Below are 17,142 nucleotides of genomic sequence, written 5' to 3'. Positions count from 1 at the left end.
TGTGCATGTCATAAGCATGAAGTTATTTTAACCTGATGACTACTCTGCCCTCTACTTTAAGCATCATGAAGTTTTTATGTATTTTCAAAGTCTAAGGTTATTATTTTAAATGGCCTACTTGTAGTGGCAGCCCAAGTAGCATTCTGGAGAACACCACAGTGCCCACAACTTCTACAGGTCAGTGCAGTCTGATCAAGCACTGCATTTCTAGGGGAGGAAAACAAAAAACCACTACCGCTCATTTATTCAATTGAAAAGCTTATTACCTGCACCTTCCAAAGCAACAGGCTACAGGAACACTGAATGCAAAGTAAACCAGACCCATCTGGAATACTCTGACTCAGCCTCAGCTCCAAGTTACACATCTTTCATTTCGTATTTGAAGGGATTAACAGCATTTGGATGCACAGAAACTGTCTTTACAGTCATGTCTGCGGACCTCCGAGTCAAGAGTTAAAAATGTCTTCCTAAATTGTAACAGTATTAGCAGTTCCTCTGAAAGGAGTGGAAAAAAAAAACCACAACCAGGGAAGGAGGAAAGTGACACAAAACCAAGGTTTTTTTCCAGAGATAACAAAATCCTGAGAGAACAAGATGCTTGTGCTATCAGAATAAAAATCCCCAAAGAAACAAAAGAGTTTACCTTTCCCTTGGAAAAGTTACCTTTGAGTCAAGATCTGCTCTTTTTCTCTCCCAACCATGAAATCTCTCTTCAGCTTAAGACTGTCATCTACTGCAGTAGAAATTCAGTGCACACACTGGAACCTGGATAGAAACTTATTTAAAAAAAAAAAAAAACAAACAATACAATAGTATTACAGTGGCTAGAAATCTTTTACATATTCTGATGAAAATACTCAACTTATTTCTAGGAAATAAAGTGTTTGGGGCCAAAGCCAACAGATGATGTTCATGTAAGGTAAAAAAAAAATTTTTTTTTTTTTTTTTTTTTAAATTGATATATTGAAAAAAGCTGGAGAAGGAAGCGGGGACAGAAATGAAAAACCATTCAGGGAGTCAGTGGTATAGATTGTCACCATGCAACCTAAATATTGTAATTGCAGATCACATAGTCGGAACAAGCCAGTCAAAAGTAGCACACTCCCTGGGAGAGGGGCGGGAGTCTCTTCCCCCTTGTATTTCAAGCCAAGACCCAACTAGCAGAAGGCAGCTTTTCTGTCAGATAAAGCAAGGCAAAAGGATCACGTTCCTTGCAGCCTCTTGCTCCTGAGCACCCTTCTTCACCTCTTTCTTTCTTTCTTTCTTCTGGTGATGGGAAGGCAAAGCATGTTCTGCTCCTGTGAGCCCATAGGGCTTGTCCCTATAGTCACAGCAGGCACCTGTGATTCCTCTCCGAAGACATTTACGCATAGAAATCAGTTGAGTGGTGTGTTACGGAAGCATAAGCTGCAGCGGACGTGATTTTGAATCAGTTATTGTTTTGCCCATCATGATAAAATAAAACCGGCAATTTCTTACTTTATAGAAATCCTCCTAAAGTAGTAGTTGCCCCCAATCGCTGTCAAGTTTTTGTATCACAGGAGAACAAATGCAGCCAAAAGAACATTTTCTCTAAAAGGACCGCTCCGAACTACACAAGCAGGCAGGCACAGGCAGCTCCCAATTTAGTTAAGGGTACGTACACAGCACCACTTAGTGGTGCAAGCGGAGTCACCGCTGACAGGAATGAGAAGCTTGAACACCAACCTTCCCGCCCCGGCCCCCTGGACATGAACGATGCCTGGTCTGTCTGTCCTCACTCGCAAAATACCACTACAATGCCTTTACTACAAGAGAGTACATCTGCCAAGCAAAACAAGTCCAAGAGTGCTGAACCTCAAGGCCAGCAGAACCCACGGCTGCTGAGCATCAAACAGATGCATCCACTCTGAAGAGCTTTCAGAATTCTACAGCACTCTACCACATGGTTTCTGGCGACGCAGCCTGAAGCAGGGTTTAAACAAATGATCCAGCTTAGTATCTGCCTGTAGTGCAAAGAATAGCAATCTCTTGGCTCACGATTTGGGTTTTATATAGACTTGAGCCATAAACAAATGCAACAGATGTAGAAAAACTGAAGACCGACAGCAACTGGAACGTAACTATTCTTTTTCCACTCCATCAACCCGTTGGAAAACTAACTCCCTCGTGCACTTACGTAACTGAGCACAAAGAGAACAAAAAGAAAGGCTTTTATTCAGAAGAAATTAGTGTGTCTTTACAGGAAAGTAACGGTTTCAACTTACAAAACCAGCATCATCATTAGTGATGCACCTTTCCTGAAGGGGAAATCCTTCTCTTTTAGCAAATGTCAATTCCAAGAGCCTGTAAACAAAAACAAACAAGCAACCCACACCATTACCCCACAAAAGCTCTGTTTAGATTACACACACACACACACACATATATATATATATATATATAAAAAACCCATGTCTTCACAGATGACAACTGTATCAATTTATACTTCAGGTCCTTCTCCTCCAGGAACCACCTATAAAAGACGACGACAATTTTGTGTTTGTGCCATAGGTCCGAGTTTTACAGACCCATACATGACAGTTCTTGCTTTACAACAATTTAGCAGATGGAGACTTCACCGGTAGACCACAAAAGCGGTTTTTCGATTCAATATTATCTTCCTCTCCCAACAGTGGAAGCCAGTTATTGCCAGAGAAGCACAGGACAGAACCTCCAAAACACAAAGAATGTTTAACAAAACACAGAGGAGTTCCTAGATAACAAACATTTTGGTTTTTGTCTTTGGTATTCACCTCAAGGAAATGATTCTGTCTAGAAACACTACAGCTCATTTTTAAAAGGACAAAGAACATCCTTCCTTTCGTGAATAATTTCTCCAATTGCTGATTCCTCCCCAGACTGTCACGGTACTGGGAAGTTGGTTTCCTCTTTCCAACTTCTATCAGTAAGCAGAGCTCAAAAACTGATAAAGAGCCTGAACCCTTCTACAGGCAGCAGGGAGTCATTTTCCAGGGAAGAAAGTAAAGAACTGAACAACGGAAAAAGAAATACAAAAGGAAAAACATGAATAAGGGAAAAAAGAAGAGGGTAACCATTGCTTTTACTGATCCATTCTTAATAGTTAGCTGAGCACTTCTAAAGAGGAAGAACTTTGCTGCTTTCAGGACCGAAGTAAGAAAAAGTCTAAAGCATAGTCTTCCTGACATGGGAGATGTGTCCGCAAGAGAGGCACACGGTCCGATACAGAAACGTATCTACGTCTCGCTGAAAATTTGCACTCTAAGCATCACCAGCTTCTGCTTTGTCGTGGTTTCAGCCCGGCCGGTAACAAAGGACCACGCAGCCGCTCGCTCACTCCTCCGCCCCCCTCCGGTGGGATGGGGAGGAGACGGAGGAGAGAAAAGGAAAAGAAACTGGAACCTCGAGGGTTGAGATAAAGGCAGTTTACTGGGACAAACACAAAAGAGATTACAACAACAACAACGGCACTAATGAAAAAAAAGTATACAAAAAGAGTGATGCACAGTGCAACTGCTCACCACCCGGGACCCGACGCTCCGCCACTTCCCCCACCGAAAAAAACAGAGGCCACCCCCCGGCCCGCGCCCCATTTATATACTGGGCAGGATGTCACATGGTATGGAATAGCTCCTTGGCTAGTTCAGGTCAGCTGCCCCGGCTATGCCCCCACCTCCCAGGTTCCTGTAAAAATTAACTCTATCCCAGCTGAACCCAGGACATTATCCACCCCTTATTCTATACCATCTACATCATGCCCAGATCTTACCTTTTTTTATTTTTTTCCAATCAACCACTACAACTTTCCTTGTCTTATATATAAGTATATGGACTCCACCCCCTGACCTCGCACACACACACGGTGTTCCTTTAGCCTATGGGCTATCCCTCTAATGTGTCCATCAATTTTGGGGCTCTATCTGTTGTAACAGTTCTTCAGGATAAGAGAGAGATGGTGTGAGATGTTGGGTTGTTGTACGCTGCCTCTGGAACTTGTGGCTAGTACATTTGGTGCAACTCATGCCCCTGGTCTGCAGGTCGAAGATGTTGATCTTGAGGAAATTGGTGGGTGCCAGTTCAAGTTCTATCGCTGTTGTACTTGGCTCAGTTTCAAAAGTCCATCCTGTAGTCATTTGGATAATTCTCACAATAATACCCTTGATATGGCATATAGACACTATAGATACAATGACATGCATTGGCAGGTTATTTAGCAGTTAAATATCATACAGCCCAATTCACTGGCTATTCTCTCCCAAAATCAAATCTCCCTGAGGTACACATCGAACCTCCCCATCCTTCTGCATCACCCACCAGGTGTACCCAGGTCCTTGAGCAAAAACAACCCCTTGAATGGGTTTGCTTCTGCTTGAGGGAGGACTAACCCAGACTGTCTTTCCTAACATACTCCTCATGCGCACTACAGGGACTTTATCCCCTTCTACAGTATGTGGATCTCTTGGTTGGGCGGGGCCAGCCCGATTGGCGGATCCTCTAGTATTAACTAACCAGGTGGCTTTTGTTAAATGTGTATCCCAATGCTTGAAAGTTCCACCCCCCATCGCTCTCAATGTAGTTTTCAGCAGTCCATTGTACCGTTCAATTTTTCCGGAGGCTGGTGCGTGATAAGGGATGTGATACACCCACTCAATGCCATGTTCTTTGGCCCAGGTGTCTACGAGGTTGTTTCGGAAGTGAGTCCCGTTGTCCGACTCGATTCTTTCTGGGGTGCCGTGTTGCCATAAAATTTTCTCTTCAAGGCCCAGGATAGTGTTCTGGGCAGTGGCATGGGACACAGGGTATGTTTCCAGCCACCCAGTGGTTGCTTCCACCATTGTAAGCACATGGCACTTGCCTTGGCGTGTTCGTGGGAGTGTGATATAGTCAATCTGCCAGGCCTCCCACTGTTTATATTTCAGCCATCGTCCTCCATGCGACAGGGGTTTTTGCCGCTTGGCTTGCTTAATTGCAGCACATGTTTCACATTCATGGATGACCTGTGAGATATTGTCCATGGTCAAGTCCACCCCTCGATCTCGAGCCCATCTATATGTTGCATCTCTTCCCTGATGGCCTGAGGTATCGTGGGCCCACTGAGCCATAAATAGCTCACCTCTACGTTGCCAGTCCAGGTCCACCTGAGACACTTCAATCTTGGCGGCCTGATCTGCCTGGTGGTTGTTTTGATGTTCTTCAGTGGCTCGACTCTTGGGTACATGAGCATCTACGTGACGTACTTTTACCACTAGCTTCTCTATCCGAACAGCGATATCTTGCCACAGTGCGGCAGCCCAGATGGGTTTACCTCTGCGCTGCCAATTGCCCTTCTTCCATTGCTGTAGCCACCCCCATAGGGCATTTGCCACCATCCACGAGTCAGTATAGAGATAGAGCACTGGCCACTTTTCTCTTTCAGCAATGTCTAACGCTAGCTGGATGGCTTTCACCTCTGCAAACTGACTCGATTCACCTTCTCCTTCAGCAGTTTCTGCGACTAGTCGTGTAGGACTCCATACAGCAGCCTTCCACCTTCGATGTTTTCCCACAATGCGACAGGACCCATCAGTGAACAGGGCATATTGCCTCTCATTTTCTGGCAGTTTATTATACAGCGGGGCTTCTTCGGCCCGTGTCACCTCTTTCTCTGGCGACATTCCAAAATCTTTGCCTTCTGGCCAGTCCGTGATCACTTCTAACATTCCTGGGCGACCGGGGTTTCCTATGCGAGCTCGCTGTGTGATCAGTGCGATCCACTTACTCCACGTGGCGTCAGTCGCGTGATGCGTAGAGGAAACTTTCCCTTTGAACATCCAGCCCAGCACTGGCAGTCGAGGTGCTAAGAAGAGCTGTGTTTCAGTACCAACCACTTCTGAGGCGGCTCGAACTCCTTCATATGCTGCCAAGATCTCTTTTTCAGTTGGAGTATAGCGAGCCTCGGATCCTCGATATCCCCGACTCCAAAACCCCAGAGGTCGGCCACGGGTCTCCCCAGGTGCTTTCTGCCAAAGGCTCCAGGTAGGGCCATTCTCCCCAGCTGCAGTGTAGAGCATATTTTTAATATCTTGTCCTGTCCGGACTGGCCCAAGAGCTACTGCGTGAACAATCTCCTGCTTAATCTGTTCAAAGGCTTGTCGTTGCTCAGGCCCCCATTTAAAATCGTTCTTCTTCCGAGTAACTTGGTAGAGAGGGCTTACAATTTGACTGTAATTTGGAATATGCATTCTCCAAAAACCCACAACACCTAAGAAAGCCTGTGTTTCCTTTTTATTAGTCGGTGAGGACATAGCTGCTATTTTGTTGATGACGTCCACAGGGATCTGACGACGCCCATCTTGCCATTTTACTCCTAAGAACTGGATCTCCTGCGCAGGTCCCTTGACCTTACTTTCTTTTATGGCAAAACCAGCCTTCAAAAGGATTTGGATTATTTTCTTCCCTTTCTCAAAAACTTCTTCTGCCGTGTTGCCCCATACGATGATGTCATCAATATATTGCAGGTGCTCTGGAGCTTCACCTTTTTCTAGTGCAGCCTGGATCAGTCCATGACAAATGGTGGGGCTGTGTTTCCACCCCTGGGGCAGTCGATTCCAGGTGTACTGGACGCCCCTCCAAGTGAAAGCAAACTGAGGCCTGCACTCCGCTGCCAAGGGAATGGAGAAAAATGCATTAGCAATGTCAATTGTGGCATACCACTTAGCTGCCTTTGATTCCAGTTCATATTGAAGCTCTAACATATCTGGCACAGCAGCGCTTAGCGGTGGCGTGACTTCATTCAGCCCACGATAATCTACTGTTAGTCGCCATTCCCCATTGGATTTCTGCACGGGCCATATGGGACTATTAAAGGGTGAGTGAGTCTTGCTGATCACTCCTTGGCTCTCCAGTTGGCAAATCAGCTTATGGATTGGGATCAGGGAGTCTCGGTTGGTGCGATATTGTCGCCGGTGCACCGTCGTGGTAGCAATTGGCACCTGTTGTTCTTCAACCTTCAGCAACCCCACAACCGAAGGGTCTTGGGAGAGACCCGGCAGGGTAGACAGCTGTTCAATCTCCTCCGTCTCCAATGCAGCTATACCAAAGGCCCAACGGTACCCTTTTGGGTCCTTGAAATACCCCCTCCTGAGATAATCTATACCAAGGATGCACGGGGCCTCTGGGCCAGTCACAATGGGGTGTTTATGCCACTCATTCCCGGTTAGACTCATTTCAGCTTCCAATACGGTTAGCTCTTGGGATCCCCCTGTCACACCAGAGATACAGATGGGTTCTGCCCCTTTATAACTAGACGGCATTAGGGTACATTGTGCACCAGTGTCCACTAGAGCCTTATATTCCTGTGGGTCTGATGTGCCAGGCCATTGAATCCACACTGTCCAGTAGACTCGGTTGTCCCTCTCCTCCACCTGGCTGGAGGCAGGGCCCCTCTAATCCTGGTTAGAACATCCGTTACTCACTTTCTGCACACGTAAATCGGAAGTCCCTTCAAGGGGATCAGAAATGAGATCAGCCCATCTACTGCGTCTGGGGGACTGCTCACGGGAAACTGGAGCAGCAGTTTTCCAAGAATTCTCTTTTCTGGTTGCTTTTTCTCGCAACTCCTGTACCCGTGCATCCAAGACTGAAGTGGGTTTTCCATCCCACTTCCTCATGTCCTCTCCATGGTCACGCAGGTAAAACCACAGGTTAGCCCGTCGAGTGTACTTTCTCTCTCCTCTCTCTTGGGCAGAGGAACGCTTACTCCCAATAACTGCGATGCGGGCCTGTACAGGTGAGGAGGAGGACAGATCCACTTTGAATTGCTGGAACTCTCGGGACAACTCCTCCACAGCTGAGACACAGGCCCGTAGGGAGGAAGAGAGACTCCCTTCGTATTGCCGGAGTTGGACAGCCAATTCATCCACCGTTTGTCCATAGCCTTCTCTCCAGGACATTACTGCCAATGAGTTGGCATAGGTTGGTGGTGCACTTCGTAGAAACTTCCGCCACATGGGTTGTGTGCATTGGACTTCATCTGGATCTGTGGGTGACTGCGCATTTTCTGGATCATTGTAAATCACCTCCAGCACGGCTAATTCTCTCAGGTACTGAATACCTCTCTCCATGGTGGTCCACTTGCCTTGGTGACATGTAACTTCATCCCTGAAGGGGTATCTTTCCTTTACACCTAACAAAAGTCGCCTCCAGAGGCTGAGGACTTGTGTTTTTCTCCCAATCGCCTTGTCGATGCCCCCTTCCCTAGACAGAGATCCCAGCTGCTTGGCTTCCTTACCCTCTAATTCCACACTACTAGCCCCGCTATCCCAGCATCGGAGCAGCCAGGTAACAATGTGCTCACCTGGGTGGCGGCTAAAATCTTTTCGCATGTCACGCAACTCACTCATGGATAGAGATCGGGTAATTATTTCAGGTTCTGCCTCTACCTCCTGTTCTCGCGATGACCCTGGTTCATCTTCATCTCTCGCTAAGCGAACTGATTTCTTTGTGTGTTTCTTTTTCTGTACAGGGGCGACTGATACTGGCACAGGCTGGTTCTCTGGTTCAGCTGCAGTGTCTGTCACCGGGGTAGGGGTAGTCATGGTACCTGTTGTCGTGGTAGGGGCAGCCACGGTGCTTGTTGTCGGGGTAGGGGCAGCCACGGTGTCTGTTGTCAGGGTTTGGGTAGCCACGGTACATGTTGTCCTGTTTTCCATCTTTTCCCCCTTTTCCCCCCGAGGGTGCTGCATAATATCAAGCAGTGTTTGGTAGATATTGGCCAGAGCCCAGCACAGTGCAGCGAGTTGTATGTCTTTGGAATAGCCACAGCATTTTTCTTTCAAATATTCTGTCACTTCATAAGGGTTCTGTAGTTGTTCGGGAGTGAACTTCCAAGTCACTGGCGGTGAGAAGTTCTCTAGATACTTGCCCATATGCTCCCACATGCCGTGCCACCCATGAGTATCCAGCTTTGGGGGAGATCTCTGAGTGGTACTCTTAAAGAGCGTTTTTGTAGCCCTAAACAAGACCTGAAACATATTCAGGAGGCATAGCACTAACAGCACACTGGCTTGCGCATCCCAAGGATATTCAAAATTCTCAAAAGCTGTTGTAATTAGTCGGAAGGAGAAGAGGGAGGTGAACGGACGGGGGGAGGTATCCCCCGCTAATTTCCCCATGGATTGGGTGTAATTACCAATAAAATCCGACAGAAGGCGCCCAAAGTATGGAAATGATATCACTGCCTCATACAGATACCAGCTTAACCTCATGACCAGTGATGTAATCATTTCATAAGTCGACATTGCCCAGTACAGCAAAATGATAATCCCAATCACTCTCCCAGAGATGAGATACGCAACTACAGGCAATACATAGAGCATATAAGAGCTTACAAAACGCCACCATGTAAACAAATGAAACAACATTGTGACTAACATCTATATATCTAAGAAATGCGTTTGGCAAATTTGTTTCAACACGCTCTGGCCAGATCTGTCGTTATCTCAACCCTTCTGCCCCACGTTGGGCGCCAAAAAGGACTGTCGTGGTTTCAGCCCGGCCGGTAACAAAGGACCACGCAGCTGCTCGCTCACTCCTCCGCCCCCCTCCGGTGGGATGGGGAGGAGACGGAGGAGAGAAAAGGAAAAGAAACTGGAACCTCGAGGGTTGAGATAAAGGCAGTTTACTGGGACAAACACAAAAGAGATTACAACAACAACAACGGCACTAATGAAAAAAAAGTATACAAAAAGAGTGATGCACAGTGCAACTGCTCACCACCCGGGACCCGACGCTCCGCCACTTCCCCCACCGAAAAAAACAGAGGCCACCCCCCGGCCCGCTCCCCATTTATATACTGGGCAGGATGTCACATGGTATGGAATAGCTCCTTGGCTAGTTCAGGTCAGCTGCCCCGGCTATGCCCCCACCTCCCAGGTTCCTGTAAAAATTAACTCTATCCCAGCTGAACCCAGGACATGCTTCAAGCGCAGTATACCACCAGCTTAACCGGATGGTAGTAATTTTACCCCATACAAGAAGTCAGAACACGCGCTATCCTTTAAGGAGGCAGAACAATAACCAAAGCAGAAAAAGGCTTAGAAATTAAGGCAAGATGGCACTTGCTCAGACACACAGTGAGGAGGTGCAAGGTGGGAAAGACAGCAAAATGGAGATTGTTCCTCGTTCACACAGAGCTGATTTCGACTCGAGTTGGTCGTCCTCTCCTCTTCCCACAAAATTAGGAATGCTTTTACGCAGGAAGTCCTGACTTTGTAGCCATCTATGCCGACAAACTAAAAACTATTCTAGGTCTGCTCTTGTGGTATTTAGGAAGTTGCAGAATTCAGCTTAGGGATGCATAATCACAGTATTTAATTACTGTTTCAGTACTGACCTACCTACACCAGCAGATAATAAACTAAAAATCACAGTGCTTCTGATTTGGTGTAAGCCAACAGACCTCCAGATTGTTTTCAGAGCATGTAAAGGTACAGCTCTCTGGGCATCATCATGGCAATCATAACTGCCAAACGACTTGACAAGCTTGTAAACATCCAAACTGCTGCAAACACATCTATACATACAATAATGGATAAAACGTAGATGCATTCCACCTACACGCTTATGCAGGCAAACACTCGTGAGTTAAAAGCCACTGTATGAACCAGCTTACGGAGCGCTTAGCAAAGCCAGTGATTCCCTTGCACACCTGAAGACCAGAAAAACATTCACCAAAATAAAGTTAGGGACATGCTCTTTTTTTTTTTCTTTTTTTTTTTTTTTTTTTTTTTTAAACTGTAACGTGTACTAAGACAGCAAGATCACTTTTCCAGCGTCCTTCATACACACATATGCCCCAGAAGCTACTTGAAATTACCTTGTGTAATGGAATTGTCTGGAAAGCTCAGCTTAAAGTAGCTGAGCTCAGTGACTGATTGATTTACAGGTACAGAAAATAAATGCATGCAGCATTTTAACAATGCTGACTTACCAGTGTTATGTTATTTCCATTTAGCAAAATCTGGTCTAGCTTTGTGATTCTTCTGCCCTCAGACGGAGTCTCACTGAAGCAGCGTTAAAAACAAATAAGTAAGCACACATAACCAGGGACAACAGTTCCAGTTTTGATTACAGAATAAATCTCTACATTAAGATGGCAGTTGTTGGAACTAAGAAATGAATTGGCCACGCTGCAGCCTGATCTTGACAAATTGACCGCCTGGATAAAGCAAGCTATCTGGCAACTAAAAAGATCCATTGTACTTTTCTGCTCAGTACACCTAAAGATACAGATTCACCCTTGAAATCTCGGCAATTTCTTCAATACCACCAACACTCAGAACAGGTTTCAAATAGCAACGTGGCAGGACAAAGTAATAAATGCTTATCCTTAAGTCTGCTAACTCTCTAAGCCTTTGCCTAGACCTTAAGGAAACGTAAAAACAAACAAACTACTGCAAAGTTCAACACACAATCCACGCAAAGTTAAGGCTATCAAGTAGGAACCGGATTACAAGTGTAAGTCATGCAACAGCTACTCTATAACATGGATGTCCTGAACAGATCCTCCTCTACAGTTTAAGTCCAAGGTACAAACCCTTCAGCTGGCAAGTATTCCAAAAATATAAAACCTCTTTGCTTACAGAGCTTACACAGTATTTTTCCCCAGGAAACCAAATGTTCAAGAGGAACAGGAGGCAGAAACAACACTTGCAATTCTGTAACGTCTTCTAGCACCGTATCTGAAAATCCAGTTTCAAGGAAAATAAGGCCCCGAATTTAAAAATAAAACTATTTCCAGTTATTTCCATGTCACACTGAGCTGTGATTTTACCTGTAAAACAAAAAAATCAGAACAAGACAACTGATCCATACAAAAAAGGCTCTCCTATCCGGCTCTCTTTCAAATGCTGGCATTTTCTGTGACTTGGATTTTGCCTGTTATTATGAGATCATTACATCACCTATCACACAAGTGTAGCTTTGTTATCTTTGAAAGAAAAGCTGCTAGACAATATACAACACAAAGTTAGACAAGCGAGGGCAGTACACAGGGATTTCACAGGCACTCTGGAATTGGGCACCCGACTTGAATTCCTGGCGTTGAAAACCTCTCTCCAAATGACTTACTGTCTTTCACTAAGATCCAGCAGCAGTTCTCTCCTGTGCCTCATGCTCTTCTGTAGCCAGCCAAAGCCCACGGAGCTGCACTGTAAGCTTGAAGGCCAGTGTGCCAGCTGCATGTCCTATTTCTGTCACCTAGTTCTTATGTACCGTTTCTTGCTAATCAAAAGGCCCAGTGATTCCTCCTCACCCATCACACTGGAGTTAGTACATCCAAGCAGTATTTCTGCCGCGCTACATTTGCACGGATTAGCTGCTGAACCCTCCAGATGATGTACTGCTTTTCAAGAAGGGTGTAGTATAACTGGCGAGGGTCTACAGTAAGTGCAAGAGGGTGCTCAACGATGTACAGGAGTCTGACTTCAAAGTATAAATTGAAAAACAGCCGCTTAACTGGAGAGAAATAACAATGTTTAAACTCTAAAAGGTAGCTATAAGGAAGAACTTTTGTGTACATCCACTGCACACAGGACACGGAATCATGGGGCTTAAATTACAACCTGAAAAACTTAGGGTATGTGGCAATCTTTGCAACAGTAGTAATAATTACAGGAAATGTTTAAGAATAAATTAGGCAAGCGTTTGTCAAGAATGGTACAGAAAGTTGATCATTCACCTCTAGAATGAGAGCAACGCTAGACTATCTTCAAAGGTTCTTCTTTCCCCACTGCTGTCCCTCTCCGTATTTCTACCCTCAAACACAAGCATCATCCCCAGCTGTGCACTTACAATTCTATCTGCATATGCACGTGTCTAGAGATGCACGTTTATTTCTTCGTTACACACAGCTGAAGGAGAGTACTCAGAGGTAAGCCAATTTACATAAACAGCTTTTGAAAGTTAAAACACCTCAGCTTCTTGCAAAACGTCAGCCCAACAGAACACCGGGAGCGGTATGTAAATCCTTATGCCAAAACTGCGTTCTCTTAAATCTTATGAAAACCATTTCTAATGTAAAGCCTGACTTGTCTATTTTCTGACACACCCCTTCTCTGTCATCAGGTACTTATTAGATAGTAAAACAACTGACGGGGCAAACACCATAACTAGCACAATAGCTGACTTCCGTAGCAGTTGCATATCATGTCTGAAGAAATGTGAGTTTAGTAGGTAGATACACATTCAGAAATGCACAAGAACTGAAAGGAGTAATCTGTAACCGGTAGACTAAGAACGCTGCAATAGCACGCAATGTAAATCAACATGCAGCTATAGGGAAGGGAAGGGAAGTACAGAAACATTCTTCTGGATTAAAAAAAAAAAATAAAATACGCAGCAATGGTAGGAAAAGGTACTTGGAACGTGCCACTTTCAATCCACTGAAACAATGTCTGCAACAGCAGTAAGAACACTGGCAAACTACCTTCTCTGTTCCACAGGGCCTTGAGACCCATACGCATTGTCTGTTGCCACTTGCTGTTAGGAAACAAAGGCACTGCGATCAGTAGAAGCGTGTAGAACACCGAAAATGAAACTTTTGAATACGTCACATGCAAGATCCTCATTCTCCGTACAGTCTACAAGGTTACACAATTGTAAAATACTTTGTAAGAATGAGAATCCTGACGTTTGCCTTGGACTAAAAAAGTTTTTAAATTCCGTTTCGAGGTTTTTTCCCCAAGGGTTTTAGAAATAAAAGCATCTTGGTAAAGTGATTTTCACACACTGCACAGACACAAGCAGTGTTTCTCCCACTGCGAGAGGAGTATCAAAATACTCTTATCTAATATGTTACAGACAAGAGTGACCAAGGTCACAGGAGAATCTGTACTTTCCCACTGATTACAAGGAACGGGCCAGCTGCTTTGTGCCTCCTATGCAGCTGGAGCATGCAGTTGCCTGGTAACGTGTTCCGAACTATTGCATCTTAATCACATATACACGTAGGAATACCAAGCTGACCGCTTAGGTTTATCAGCCAAAACAGTTTACAGCAACACAATAGTTTAGAGCAATTCAGGAACTTTAACACTGAATTTAGGTATGCGCTTATATGGTTTGACAAACAGAACTTTTATAAATGAAAGGGAAACAACAGGTGACTTTAGAGCATACAAAAGGTATAGTCTACAAACCAAATATCAATTATTAGCAATGTTTCCCTGTTCAAAGGGCATCATTTAATGTCTCAGACTCAACAAGCATGAACTGACAGACTGTTATGATTTGAAAATTTTAAAAAAGTTCTAATAGTGTGCCCAAAACAGAGCTGTTTCAGTGTTCAGGCTAGACTCGTTGTCTCCAGTAAATACATATCTTAATTCTAACACAGGATAAAAAACGATTTATAAATTTCCTCTTGTGAAAATGAAACTGTTCCAATCACCCTGTTCACTCCTATTTTAAGATATTAAATAGGGCAAATCAGAAGTAACTTGAACCAATCCCTCCCACCCAGCTATAAGCCAGGACCATATACAGCCCTTGCAGACTACATAAGATCCTGTCTCATTCCAGCCATATCATTAGCATAAGCTGTGCAAACCCATGCAAATCAACAGGTTTTTCAGGCATAAAAGCAGACTCCAACAGCAGTTAAGCCACTTCTTACAACTGACAATGTCATACTTCCATCACTGATTATAGCCCAAGAACAAAAGAGAATGGGTCCTTATTGTCCTTCATGAACTTGAGGGGCTGCAAGAAACCAGTGAAGTTACAAGCCTGGATTCTGTAATGTCGCTACCAGCATAATTTCCAGATCAAAGATCCGGCCTCCTGTTAAGATCATCAAACATATTTTTGAGTTCGGAGGACAGGTCATCACAACACTATGTTAGGTAGAGTATAAAACCTTATCATCAGAATCTCAGCTAGTTTAAGTCAATGTATTCTGTGTGTTCCGCTGAAGTCAATGAAACTAAACACACTATCATAGGAAAGAGATATTTCAGCACGCCTCAGACCTGGAAAACTATCTTGAAAAATGCCCGTAACTTTTAACACACTTCCCACGATCTCTCAACAGCGAGCAGTAGTAAGACCCTAACAGTTACTTGCAACCTATTTCTTGCATAGCATTCATTTTTATTTTAATTTTAAAAGGGGCAACTAATAAATAAGATTTTTGCAGCTACTCACAAAAATCAATAAGCAAAGACATTTGTTCCAAGACTTAAATTTCTTGTATAATTTAAAAAACTAGCAAAGCTCCGTAAAGTAAAATAGATACGTTTACCTACTAATGGTAGGAAACTACAGACAAACTTCAGGAAATGACCAAAGGTGCAGAGGATAGGCTAATGCCTATTAGCATTAGGTAGAAAAACAAGGTAAAAAAGGTAGAAATGCCTATTAGCATTAAGGTAGAACAACAACAACAACAACAACAACAACAACAACAAAACCCCAGAAGTTCTACAGAAAAATGAGTGAGCAGCCCACAGCACTGGCAGACAACAGATTTTTTTATCCCCGCTTCCTCCACCCCTTCTTCTTATCCCCCACCCCCGTTTTTTTTTAAAGGAAATAATTATTCTATTCTGAAACATATTGTCAGTGATGCAGTTGAAGCCAAAAGTTTAAATGAGTTCAGGAGAGGATTAACCGAATTCTAAGACACGTGCCAACACAACCGCTATAGAAAGCATCTGCATCACGGTGAAATGCAAACAGCTACTCTGAGAACGACACATTATTCTTCACTAAATTTGCCTTTTACCCTGTTGTATAGTTACTAATGTTGAAAAGAGTCACTGCTGTGCAAGAAACTAAAACTTACAGCGCTTCATGCTGGGAGAGAACTGTGGCCCATCAGCTCGTGGCTGTGAAGCCTTACAACTTAACACGTTGCAGTTGCACACCAACAAGTTCTGAGGCGGACTGCTGACTGTATTCAATAGTCACAGCTTATGTAGGAGGATATGATAAACTTGACTTATTTGCCTTTAACCGATGCTCCAAATATTTTAAAGTCGTTCTTAAAGCAGGTTACTGGTTTGATTACCCTTCATACAAAATCCTCCTTCACATGCAGGTTTCTCTTCTCTTCTTTTCAGATTTAAGGCATGAACAGAAACCACACCTGCATCATCACTGAAATCAGTGCCTATTTTTCAATAAACTTTAGCAGCAGCATCAGAATTCGTCCTCAAGTACCGTTCATAAAGCAAATGCTTCATTCTTCAAAACTTTTTTTTGCAAAGGTTAGTAATGCTGTACCACAGACTCCCACGCCCAGTCACGCATGTTCTTCCCGAGACTGTTACGCAGCTTCGTATTTTAAAAATCGCCATCCTAACTGCGTACCTGATACTACTGGTTCTCCCCTTTTTAAAGTCTGATGTTAAGGAAAAGCTGCAAGTCCTACAAAACCAGGCAGACTTGCTTGTTCTTGCCAAAGAGAAAAAGGTTAAGCATTATTAAAAAATAAGACTATTGCCTACCTTTAAGTATCCATAAAGCTACCAACACGAACCGTATGGTGGCTTGTTAGCATCGCTATTTGAACACGGGCATGCAAAATGTCCTTCAGTTAAATTCCAAACTCTATGAATTAATTGGTGGGCAATTCCCCAAGGATAAAACGTCTATCAAAAGCCAACAGTAAGCCAGAAATATCTTTCCGTTTCATAGGGTAAAAAAAATGATACAGTGAATCCTGAAAAAAGAAATCGATATTAGACCGGGAACGCCTATATAGTTATAGGGCAAGTAATAAAACATTTAGTGTTTTGATTTTTTTCTTTTTATTGATGTCATCACAATAGTTAGACAAACATGGAAACATTTGCAACAGCAATACTTGGGCCACTTTAAAATCTTGGTAACACTGAAATACAGGGCAGCAAAAACTAATGATGTGGGGAGGGGACTTTAGGTCGTCTTATTTTCATACACATTCACACACACACACACACTCCACAACTCCAAAGAGCTATCTTAACTATGTCTGCCAGTAAACGGAAATAGTAGGCAGAAAGGAACCCTATCTATACTAAGACAGTTAGCTGTGTCGTAAAACTGAAGATCACTGCAACCAGTGCCATCTTAAAGAAGAAAAAAACCCAACAACAACAACAACCAAAAAACCTGAAAGGA

At 44.0% G+C, this 17,142-nt stretch overlaps 1 protein-coding gene across 4 annotated transcripts in view; it reads right to left on the bottom strand.

Moving 5' to 3' along the window:
* LOC126037576 (electroneutral sodium bicarbonate exchanger 1-like) overlaps positions 1–17,142 on the bottom strand; it is a 238,885-nt gene that overhangs the window by 121,053 nt on the left and 100,690 nt on the right. The gene's annotated exons all lie outside the window — the stretch shown is intronic.

This window comes from Accipiter gentilis, chromosome 4 (genome assembly GCF_929443795.1).
Source record: "Accipiter gentilis chromosome 4, bAccGen1.1, whole genome shotgun sequence".
NCBI lineage: Eukaryota > Metazoa > Chordata > Aves > Accipitriformes > Accipitridae > Astur > Astur gentilis.
The sequence above is the reverse complement of the archived record's forward strand: the minus strand, read 5'-3'. Positions and strand labels throughout refer to the sequence as shown.